The sequence below is a fragment of the Panicum hallii genome, chromosome 5, assembly GCF_002211085.1.
Source record: "Panicum hallii strain FIL2 chromosome 5, PHallii_v3.1, whole genome shotgun sequence".
NCBI lineage: Eukaryota > Viridiplantae > Streptophyta > Magnoliopsida > Poales > Poaceae > Panicum > Panicum hallii.
Genome location: NC_038046.1, coordinates 31915614 through 31928198, shown reverse-complemented (window position 1 = coordinate 31928198; position 12585 = coordinate 31915614). Strand labels below are relative to the sequence as shown.

At 45.8% G+C, this 12585-nt stretch overlaps 1 long non-coding RNA gene across 6 annotated transcripts; it reads right to left on the bottom strand.

The window, feature by feature from the left end:
- Positions 1-1570: 1570 nt before the first annotated feature.
- Positions 1571-3456, bottom strand: LOC112894754. 6 transcript variants are annotated; one of them, XR_003229040.1, is made up of 8 exons: positions 3345-3456; positions 3187-3256; positions 2866-3029; positions 2744-2785; positions 2620-2657; positions 2345-2399; positions 2115-2269; positions 1571-2045 (listed from the first exon to the last, which is right to left on the bottom strand). It is a non-coding gene; the product is annotated as an uncharacterized LOC112894754 (long non-coding RNA). The 6 variants fall into 6 exon arrangements; XR_003229038.1 differs by having other exon boundaries at positions 2115-2266; XR_003229041.1 differs by having other exon boundaries at positions 2115-2266; positions 2349-2399.
- Between the last annotated feature and the right edge of the window lie 9129 nt (positions 3457-12585).

Sequence of the window (12585 nt, the reverse complement as noted above, 5' to 3'; positions counted from 1 at the left end):
TTTGCCAGGACCTCCGCTAGAGCTTGCGAAGGTTCCTCAACCCTTTCTTGTTGACGTCGCAGCCTTGCTTTTCTTGGTAGATCTAAGATTGTGGTTATCTTGTTTAGTTGTGCCTTCAAAGGTGACGATTCTTTGTTCTGGAAGTGTTTGATCTTGTGTTGGTGGTTCGGTTTCCCCACTCAGGTGATCAGTGTTTGGTGCCGTAGGCTCGGGCTCACGGCCATTGGGGTTTGCCCCGGAGCTGACGGTCTTCTTCTTTGCGGGTGCCATCCTAGGTTGTTGGTCGAGCTAAGAACACAGTGGGCGCTTCTGTTGGGGTCCGGAGGACTTGTTCCCAAACAGAAAAGTAGAAAGAATTCTTGCTCAACTGAATAACCCATATGCACTCACAAAATCTTAAAAAATTATTCCGGTTACAATAAAAGGAGGGGGTATTTATACTCTCCTACCTCTGTTACATGATTACCAGATTGCCCCCACATGCCCGGAATATCCTCGAAAGGGCATTTCCAATACTTGGAGTGTATAAATTGTCTACCCCTGCTGAATCACTTTTCTCTCGTCACATCGAAGGTATCCTTCGATCCTCTTGCTATGTTTTTCCCCTATCTTGCTATGTTTTTCCCCTATCTTGCGCCGTGAAGTAATCCTTTTCTTCCTCGAAGGTCTTCATCCTTTGGGTTGGTTTCTCTCCTGGTGGCTGAGGACCTTCAATAGCTTCAGGATTTTTGTTAGGGATCGGAGATTGTCGTTCATCATGGCCATCTTGTTTGGGTCTCGTGGAGACCTTTGATCGCCCCGAGCTACCCTAGGGAGATCGGAGGTTGTCATTCCTCATGGCCATCTTGTCCGAGTCTTGTGGTGACCTTCGGTCCCTCAGAAGATGTTTCCTACAAAAACAAATCAATATCCAAGGTTCACTCGATCGAAGGTTATTATCACGGATCATCGAATCCCCTCGGCTCGACTGTAACCTTCGAACATGTTGTCCGGAGGTAGCGATCCCCAACATAAATTGACCACATGGGCAGCTATTATGGTCAGTATGGACACCGCCTGATCAGTTATTAATATACATGGTCAGCTATTAACATGAAGCCAACCCAAATTTGCCACCCAATCAGATATACGAACAAATGTCTTTTAGAGACGGGGCAAGGCGCGTGCGTTCCCGTTCGGATATGTAGTATTTGACTTGTGTCTAGATGACTTCCACTGTCCTTTTCACATGTCTAGCGCGTGCATTCGCATTCTGACCACCCTTTTTTCCAAGAAAATAGAGATTCCACTACAGGAAAATAGTATAATTTCGTCGGCCAGAAACCGACGAAAATAGACCTAAAGCCGACGAAAATAGCTATTTTCGTCGGTCGGCCGACGAAATTAGGCCGACGGAATAAAGTAGACGAAAATAAGCGCTTTTTCATCGGTTGCGGATGAAAATAACGATATTTTCGTCGGCCGGCACAGCCGAAGAAAATATGTTCACGTTTTCGTCGGCCTATGTGGCTGACGAAAATAATGGAAATATTTTCGTCGGCTTAATGGCCGACGAAGATATGACGTATTTTCGTCGGCTAGCTTGGCCGACGAAAATAATAGGATCCTGCTAAAAAAACAGCTGCATATAATATGGCACACATTTCTGTTCTGATGCTACATTTTCAGCTGATCTGCATGAGTCCTCCGCAGAAGAAGCACGTTCTGTGCCAGCATCTCTATGTCTTTTTTCTATCCTCTTAGTGCCCTCACTATCTTTTAGTGAATCCTCTCTGCTTCTCTTTTTCAAAACCTGCACTCCCAGGGAAGCATCACAACATTAGAAACCAAAAAATGATGAACTGACATAAAAAGATACCTTTATGTCCTCCAGGTGCTAATAACCTTACCGCTGCATGATCCCTTTCTCCGTGCGCTGAGGACCTCTTAGAAAAAACAGTAGCTCCAGTTGGATGAAGCATCTGCGTACCAGCTGCTTGATGGCAACGTGGCACCCTCGGTACTCTGGGGGAGCTGTTTAATTGTTGATGCAACAGTAATGCAAGCTACAGAAAAAATTACGAAAAAGGTGAGAAAAGCTAAACTTAAGATTGGAGTTTGGACAAACTTCGTACCTGTTCATCACTCAATGGAGCAGCCAAATCAGATGCCCGCAGTTCAGAGCACTTTCTCACTTCCTGGGAACTATCTTCAGAAAACTTTGCAGAATCATGTTTGCTATCAGTTGGTGAGACCAGTTCTTCTTTCTTTGAACAATCTCTGTTACCTGCTGATGACTGACCTTTAGATGCCAAATTGTGTGATAACTCACGTGGTACAGAGATAGAACAAGAAAAGGATGTACCAACTTTTGCAGAACCCAAAGTTGAGCTAGGATGCTCAACAACTGTGTGCACCAGCTAAGAGTATAAGCAGATGCATCAGCTATTTTTTTTTTCTAAATTGAGATCTCCAATTTTTTCAACAAAACAGGAAAGTCAATATAGCTGTTACTGGGTACACATGATGACACATGAACTAAAGGACTGTGCAAGAACATGATGACAAATCTTCACTTGAAAATAAATGAGTATGCAGGAAAACTAAATTGAGCATTAAGATAATAGCACAAAGGCATACCATCCCCGGTCTGTTGACGGTAAGCCCACAAAATTCCCCTGTAAAAATAAATAGAGAAAGGCAACGACATTCAATTACTGCTTTGTCAACATATGAATGATGAGTAAAAAATAAATCTTCTAACCAATTTCAGGACAAAACAGTGATCATGCACCAGAGAGATGGTCTAAAAATTACAAAGAGTAGGTAGATGGCACCAGAACAGCACAACTTAAGTCGAGAGTTAAAAAAAAAAGAGGTACATACTTTGATGCTTGCTCGTAGCTAAAAAACTTCACAGCAGAATTTGGAACAATCCTTGCACAATTGGTACCATTGCCCTTGAAAAGTCCACGGAGGTCCTCGGTTCTCCATATATACTTGAGACCTTAAATTGTACCATTGTACTTGATACGTTGTGGATTTTGAACCTGAAAGTTTAAGCAAGAGGTCAAATCCATGCAAGTTGGACACAATTTCCATTCAAATGGCATAAAGTGTTAACTAGAGCAACTGTGGAACTAGGGTTGAGCAACAGGTGCAACCTCTTAAACTTAACATCGTATCTCATAAATCACAATGCTTCACCTTTCACAACAGCAGCAATCTATGTGCTCCATAAGCTAATACAATTGTAGAGTCTTCTCTGCTCCTTTCCCTGAAATCAATACAAATGCAGAATTGTCATGTAACAAATTTTCATTACAAAAGAAAAACATATACAGGATTGTTGTTTTGTTGTATACCTGTCCTTTGGGTTGCCCTGCTCAGTGGATGGTGCAAAGGGGGGACTGTATTAACCTAAGAAGTTCCAACACAAGTGCACAAAAACATTATCAGTATTCAATGGAACTTTAAAATTAATATACCCTAACCAAAACAATACCCAGAACATAATAGCACCATCTAAATCAATTTAAAAACATATACTGAGCTCTATTCTCTCCAGCAATTTACAAGGACGGAATTCCCAATGTCTAACCACACAAGTTAACCTTAAATCACTGTATTTCCCCGTTAACATGCCAGATTATTTCATTAAACAAGTAATCCTGCCAATTAGACCCCAACAATGTGAAACAATCAGGCTCAATATATAAAAATTATAAAGGAAACATTTAACCGAAGGTGGACCAAATCGTTCAGTCCAATTCCCCTTCCATTCAGACCTTCCAATCAGGCACGGATGCGAACGAACGGGGCTTCGCGTGCACCAAGGGCTGCGGCCGCTGCGCGATGGGGACGGCGACGGGGTGGGCGCGGTGGTACCCGACGGCAATGGGGGGGACGTGGCGGAGCTGCGCGGCCGCGGAGGGGGCGACAGGCTTCGCGACGGGGTAGAGGATGCCATGGGGCGCGGAGGAGACGTGGCCCGGAGCTCTAGGCGGGGCGGCGGCGGGGCGAGGCGGCAGGGCGGGGGCGGCGGCGGTGGCCGCGCGAGCGCGAGGCGGCGGCGGCGGGGCGGGGCGGCCGCGCGGGGCGGCGGGGGCCGCGGCGGGGGCGGGGGCGGGGGCGGTGGCGGAAGGAGTGGGGCGGGGGGCTCGGGCGCGGGGCGGAGAATGCGTGCGGCACCAGGACATGCAAATCGCATCGCGTTATTAGGGTACCCATATTTTCGTCGGCCCACCGAAATTAGGCCTATTTTCATCAGCCTAGGGCAGATCGATGAAAATGTACTTTTTATTTCATTGGCCAGGGTATAACCGACGAAAATATGAATCCTTTTTCATCAGCCTGTACTGGGCCGACGAAAACATGTTATAATTTCGTAGGCCTGTGTTGGCCGACGAAATAAACGAGTTATTTTTGTCAGTTTATTTTTGGCCGATGAAATTATATATAACCGACGAAATTGAGCGGTTTTGGTACAGTGTTCATACCGGTAGGGGTAGTCTTTGCGCTTCAACGATTTTTTTTGTTTCCCCACATGTACAGTTATGAATATGACAACGATTCTTTTAGAATGTCTAGCATGCACTTGGTTTATGTCACTCGTTTCTGGCGCACGTAGTTTTTTTCCAAGAAGCAAAACTATGACGAGCAGAGCAACTGATTAGACTGTGTTTGATTTGACGTACCTCCTACGGTTTGGAAGATTGAGAAATATTCTTATGTTGCCAAGTACTAATAATTAATAATTGTGGACAAGTGGATGCTAATCGTTCTTTGCACAAATCAAGTCGTGTTTTCGAACAAAGTGACGCTCGCAAACACGCACCTATGCTCAACCCTATAAATACACGTACGCACCTCTATCCCTACAAGCACCTCGAAAGACTGAGTCGGCAGATTCTTATCCCTATGAGCACCTCCAAGAGACTGAGCCGGCAGATCCTTAGGATTGAAGTCACCACAACCGCTTTGTTGTCAACGGGCACGCCACCTAACGTGTAAGACCCGGGGCTAAGGGATGGGGCATATGTTCCATACCTTATATCTGTTGTAACTACTCGTATGCGAGTAGAACTAGTCAGAATAGAAGGAAACTACCCAAGTAGGGTTCGAGTAGGACTCCTAAGCTAGTATCGGGCTAGAATTCCATGTAACCCTATCCCCCTAGACTATATACGGACGGGCAGGGACCCCCTCAAAATAATCCATCACGCCAATAACCAATCTAAGTCAATACAAACCACCATACAGAATGTAGGGTATTACGCATATCGATGCCCGAACCTATCTAAACCTTGTATTACTTGCACCTTCGAGTTCCTGATCTCGGCGACACTCTGCCTACAAGTCTACTACCTTAGGGTATACCTAGGCATGCTTGCTGGTAAAACACCGACAACTAGAGCGCCAGGTAGGCGCGTTCATCGAAGATCTACCAGAGAACTCATGGCACTAATCAAACCAGGTGAGTCGTCCCAAATATTATTACTAGATTAATCTAGATTTTTGTGCAGCGAATCACAATTTTTCTCTCTCTCTCTTTCCAATCCACAAGACGTGGATCCCCTCCGATCAAGCGGCGGCTATGGATTCAATCTGCTACGATCGGCCGGCTTATACCTGTTGACGGCTACTACCTGCGGCCGGCTACTATATGCTCCAATCAAGGCAGATGGCGGCATGTTGATGAAGGGCATCTCGTACATAAGGTGATGCAAGCCTCTAACAAGAAAAAATGATGATGGAAGCTATGGGCAAGGGTCAAGCTACGACCACTCCGACAAACTCGGCTCGACTTCAGTTCGTGCCGCAACATCGACACGCTGCCGCCAACCTCAACTACACGGCTCGACTTTGGCTCGCGCTGCCGCCGACCTCGGCTACACATCTCAACTTCAGCTCGCTCCGCAACGTCGACGCGATGATGCCGACCTCGACTACTTGGCTCGACTTCAGCTCGCGCCACAACATGGACGCACTATAGCAATGGCCTCAACTACTCGGCTCGACTCCAGCTTGCGCCGCAACATGGACGCGCTATAGCAATGGTCTCGACTACTCGGTTCGACTCCGGCTCATGCCACGGTGACGACGTGTTGTAGCAGCGACCTCGACTACTTGTCTCAATCTCAGCTCGTGCTGCAACGCTGACACGCTGTCGCCGACCCCGACTACCTCCGCTCGACTCCAGATAGCTAGGTAGCGTGGCCATCGCTCGGGGTCCTCTTGGACCAAACCGAGAGGCCACGTTAATCGGGCTGGCTGGAGGGAACCCACCTACTAGACAGCCAGGTCGCGTGACCATCGCTAGAGGTCCCCTTGGACCAGATCGAGAGGCCGTGACATCCGAGGCTGCCTACAAGGAACTCACCCTTGACGACATCAAGAGCAAGAAACTACTCGATTACAATCACAAATCCATGATGAATTATGCGATGTCTACGCCAGGAAGGTTCACTCAAATAGTCAAATGTTACTGGCTACTCGGATGCTTCAACAGCCCATGAGACCAGTACAAGATTCCAGTAAAAGCTCCAAATACTAGCCTCACTTCAGACAGTATAGGCGAGATGCTTGCGATACTGAAGGGATCACCAAGCCCATAATTACCAGAGAATCGCGAGTAATTGTGACTACCCGATTGGTCTGAAGAACTCCAGAAATAGTTCTAAGTATTAGTCTTACCATAGATAGTAACTTCGAGAGTGAAACTATTGAAGGGGTCTCCAAGCCCATACTTCCGACTACTTCGAGTACTAGCCTATACGGTTCACCAGAACCAAGAGCATGGTAACTATGAAAAAGTCGAAGAGATCATCGAGCCTACAACTCCAAACAAACCAGAGTACCGTGTGGAACGGGTAAATCCTGATTCACTTGAAGAGACCTATCAAGGAGCTATCTCCAAGAAAAACCCGATTTAAGATGCTTTTGAGGATTTATCTCGGGAAGATAATTGTTTAACCATTATTTCAGGAGTTTTATTCCAAAATAAGGAGGTTTTCAAATTTTTAACCTAGTGATCTTATTTAGCCATTAAATCAGGGATAATAATTTATTTTGAGAGGTAATTTAGGATAATTTTGGGGAAGTTATTTGATTAATCATTTTTAAGGGATTTTATCCGGAAAAGGGGGTTTTCAAATTTTGTTCCAAGTTTTCCTATTTTTACCATCATCATAAATATATAAAATACACTGCAACATATGCCACGTTCATTTGGATCCTTTTTCTAAATTTTTGGAGATTTGGATTCAAGACTCGAGGGCTGCAGGATACGTGTCATCGATGGCTTATTTTTAAAATTATTTGGAAGATAAAGAAAGAAGATTCAAGACTATTTTGACCCTCAACCCGATTCTTCGATTCAACCTAAGGCTCGAGGGCTACTCCATATGGAGTGTGATTTTCATTGCACCCCATATAAAAGAAGACTTAAAACTATTTGGGGCATAAGCACCTCACAGCCTCGAAGCAGCCAAGGAACTATTCGGAAGACACCTCCAAGACGAAGTTTCAGAAGAACATGAGGACAACTTTAGAAGTACTCAGAAGCCTATAGTACTCGGATACAAGAGCTCGGGGGCTTGTTTACCCGGGGCTACGGAACTGCGCACATAACATAGAATATTCTGGAATAAGGGACGGGGCATGTCCCATACCTTATATTTGTTACAACTGCTCGTATGCGAGTAAGACTAGTCGGAACAGAAGGAAACTACCCGAGTAGTGCTCGAGTAGGACTCCTAAACTAGTATCTGGTTAGAATTCCATGTAACCCTGCACCCCAGACTACATAAGGGTAGGCAAGGACCCCTCCAAACAATCATCACACCAATAACCAATCCAATGGAATACAAACCACCATACAAGACGTAGGGTATTATGCACATCGCGGTCCGAACCTTTCTAAATCTTGTGTTGCTTGCACCTTTTGAGTTCCTGATCTCGGCGACACCCTGCCTATAAGTCCAGTACCTTATGGTAGACTAGGTAGGCTTGCCGGTAAAACACCAACATAACGAGTTTGCATTTCTCTAACTTACTTTTTTATGTTTCCGTTCTTGCTTGGGATTGGATCTAGATTGCAAAACTTCTTTTTAAAATAGGTTACACACTAGATAAACTGTAATTGCACATCTAGTACGATTTAATTTATATTTTATGCAATTTAGTGGAAACCATTTTTAAATTTTCTTAATGCACCCCTCTCTTTTAGACTACAAGCACCAATTTTTTTGGATTTAGGCTCAACCTCAGCCGAACCACCCATGACGCACGGAGGGTCACCCTACCACAACCAACGGCCTGTAAGCCCTCGCGACCAAGCAGGCACAACGCTGGCAGCCGACGCGGCACACTGGGGAAGTGTGCCGATCATGGCCGTGGTCCCCGCCGTCACAATAACGCCGCCGATGCAATGGGCGTCCTCACCTTGCACAGCACCGAGACACGGAGCCGACGCCATCGGAGGCAAAGGCTGCAAGCTACTGCTTCCGCAGAGTCCCAAGGTGCCGCCGTTTCTGTTGCAGGGTCCCCAGCCGCCACCCAGGTCCCCTGCCCGTGTCGCCCGTGTCACCCAGCTTGGGCGACGTGGGGGCGAGGGTGTGAAAACCCCTTATTAATTTCTTCCTTGGCGTTAACAGGACGATCCACCATAGTCTCAATAACCACGAGATATGGCTTGTATTGCGAATTACCATGCGTCAATGCCAACTCGCCGACCATTTATCTCGCATCCTCACTTCCTTAGTCATCACGTAATTCCATGATTTCTTATAAATTGACCACATAGGCAGCTATTATGGTCGGCAAGGACACCGCCTGGTCAGTTGGCTAATAATATACATGAACCCAATTCGAATTTGCCACCCAACTAGATATGCATACAAATGTCTTTGGAAATCGGGGCAAAGCGCGTGCGTTGTTCCCATTCGTGTATGACGTGTCTTGATGACTTCCACGGTCCTTTTAGCATGTCCAGCGCGTGCATTCACATTCTGACCACCTTTTTTGAAAGAAAATAGAGTTTCGTACCAGTAGCGGTAGTCTTTGCGCTTCAACGATTCTTTTTTTCCTCACATTTACAGCTATGAATATGATAATGATTCTTTTAGCATGTCTGGTTGTTACATGGTCTATGTCACTCGTTGCTGGCGCACGTAGTTAGTTTCCATGAAGCAAAACCATAACGACCGGAGTAACAGATTAGACTGTGCTTGATTTGACGTAACACCTACGGTTTGGAAGATTGAGAGAAATATTCTTATGATTGCAAGTACTAATCAATAATAATTGTGGACAAGTGGATGCTAATCGTTATCGGCACAAGTCGTCATTTTTTTAAAAGCTAGTAGAGGCGCAGACGCTCGCAAATATGAGCAGACGGTCGCAAATATGATCGCAAATAGGAACGCATACTCATCTCTTTGAATACACGTAGGCACCGCTACCCTAATTAGCACCTTTGAGAGATTCAACCGATAGATCCTCGAGATTGATAAAGTCACCATAGACGACGTCTTGCTGTTAACGGGTACATCACCAAGCACTGAAAGAATAGTAATGGTTAAAATTCTGGAATAAATTCAGAAAAATACGAGCACCCATGCTAAGTTAAGGACTTGAATTCCGGTGGGTAGAGTTCCACCATAAGAAAACTTACCAGCTGAACTATGAACTATGCTCAGTTCACAACAAATCAAATTGTTGAGATATTTTTTTCATGATAGTGCTTTAGCATATTTTTTATTAAGAGGAAGAGAATTATAATCACACAGCTATAAGACAAACTCTCATAGCGCAAAGGTACAAACCACCAACAAGATAGTAGCAAGCGAACCGAAGGGATTCAAAGCATCAAGAAAAAGAAAGAAATTAAACCAACTCAGCCCCGAAGACCTAATATATGATCAAAACTACTGAACCTACGAAAGGATTACCTAAAGAGATTACCAAATGCTTAAAACACAATAGTAGTGGCAAAGCATCTACGCATCCACGTGGAAATCAACCATCTAGCACGGTTGCTATGGAAGTTATTTTGAAAACTACTATTCACTGTGGAAGGTACTGATATGGCTGGAGACATTAGTACCAAAAGGTTCCGTAAACTTGGATCCACCTTAAAAATACCGGTATAATACCGATATGAACTAGATCTAGTATGCTAGTATCGGATCTAGTTTATACTGGAACTTCAGGTGGACCCATCGCTCTTTTTCTACCGGTGAACTAATGGAAACAAACAAACACCACGGGAAAGAAACGAAAAATACAACTACTGAGAAAGGCAAAATCACTAAACGATTCATATGTATTGCCTAGAGGCTTATTGGACTGTGGGGTTTTACTTTCTTTATTATTTCTCTCTAATTACTGATGGTGTTAAAATTCTCTATTTTCGTAGAGTTCAAATTCCATACCCGACCAGCAATCTCCATAAAATTCAGCTCCGCCCCCAAATCTTGATGCCAAACACGTACAACCCCACAAACTTCGGCTCTGAAGAAAAACATAAAATGGATATAGGGATCAGCTCTATGAATTTTGTAGAGCTCCTCAAGGTATGCTCCATAGATTCTATTTACGTACCTCCTAGTGGAGTTGTGGAATAATTATCCACCTTTGCCATCAATTACCCACGTACCCATTCGCGATTAAAAAAACAAACATCCTCTTCTTCCTCACTCCGCTCCCCTCCGCTCCCCCCGACATCTCCTCCCGCGCGCACGCAGAAACCCTAGGGGCGCCACCTCCTAGACCCTAGGGCGCCGTCGCCCAATCTCCGGCTGCCGGCATCCGATCTCCGTTCCACCCGTCAGCGCTCGCGGAAATCTCCGCACTTGCTGGCCAGGTCATAGGGCCCATGATCTTGGCGTCAGGGGCTCGGCGGGCCAGAGGAACGGTGGCCTTGGCACCCATCTTGGCGAGGGGACCACGAGCGGGGGATGCAGCTGTTGCTCCTCTAGAAGTTCATGCCCAACGGGAGCAGCTTGGCCGATCATCTGAATCTCAAATGTGTGTTCGATTTTTTAAATTCCTTGCCATTCACCCTCCTGTGTCCAATGAGAAAAAAATTGCATTGCTGTTTAACTTGTTTATGGACTAGTGTCACGTTGCCGTTGGGGAAGGAATGGGTCACCCACACCCATGCCCGCGTAGTACCCATCCCCAAATGAGTGGGTAATTACCCAACAGGCATAGATAATCCATGGGTAAGCTCTCAACACAGCACTCACACGGCTAACAGCTGCTAGTGCTCCCTATGCGTCCGTGTTGATGCGTCGCTGGAAGCGCAAGGTGCACGTGCTCCTGATTGGAAGGACTTGTGTAGTTGTGCGGGCAGCAAGCCTCGAGCTCGACGTCAAGGTTGTCAGGGTGCCTGACCTGGACCCAACGGATCAAACGGCGTACTCGCACGCTTCGGTGAGCAGCTGAGCGCGGGGAGGGAGCGCGCTCCACCTCCCGCCGATCCCGCACTCAGATGACGCCGGTGGCGACGAGGCCGCGGAGAATATCGTAACTAGGTAGATATTGATGCGTATAGTTAAAACGGGTATTACCCGTGTATACCTACTCGTATCCAAATTTAGATGGGTAATGCCGTACCCTATCCATATTCAGCTGGGTACCTAACGGCAACTAGTGTCTTACATAACATGGATCATAACAAATTCTTTTTTTATTAGATAATATTTTAAGATATGAAGCCATCAAATGTTCTTGATCTGGAAACATTGTGATTATTAGCTAACAACGATGAGAAGAATACAATTAGAGGAGATGAAGAATTTTATTTGGCGGGATCTTATAGTCATTGGAACATGTTTTATAGTATAAAATTAATTTTTTTCTATCTATGCTGACAAATATGATAATTTTATTTTTTTCAAAATGAACAGTGCCTGTGACGGTAGCAGCGACAAAGAACTCTCAAAATGCTATCAAACAACGATCATCCTTCCGCCATGGGTAAAAGAGACTATTAGCCGAAACTATGTTAGTAGCTAAACAGGTTCATCAGCTTCACGTTTTTATTGGAGCCACAGGACGGAGCTGCTTTAAGATAGAGTTGGTGGAGCAAAATTGGATTTCGTGAGGTGGAGCCGCCCCAAACAAGCCCTAACAACAGTCCCAACCCATAGTATCCATAATCAGTGTGTACACTGTCACGTCACCTGGACACAAACCATCTACAAACTACACCGTCCAACTAAGCGTTTCTTCGCGTGGGCCCATAATAAATTCTTTCTCTCTCTTCCTCCTATCCTCTCTTTCTCTCTCGGATCCGGCAGGAGAGACCTAAATAGCAAAAGCTTGAAACCAGCCATGAACAGGTGGGATGGAGCAGGCCCAGCGCATGGCCGGCATTGGGGCCGCCACTACGCCAAAATCCCTAATCTGAGACGCGCCCTAGGCAAAATGCGAGACGAGCAGGGGTCGCGTCCCTATTATCGCGTCTTAGATTACAAAGTAATCTAAGACGCGCCTCCCGCACGTCTCAGATTACGAAAATGAGAGACGCGCATTGCCCCCCCCCCCCCCGCGCGCGCCGGGGAAGCCAATTACGAGACGCACCCTAGGGGAGGCGCG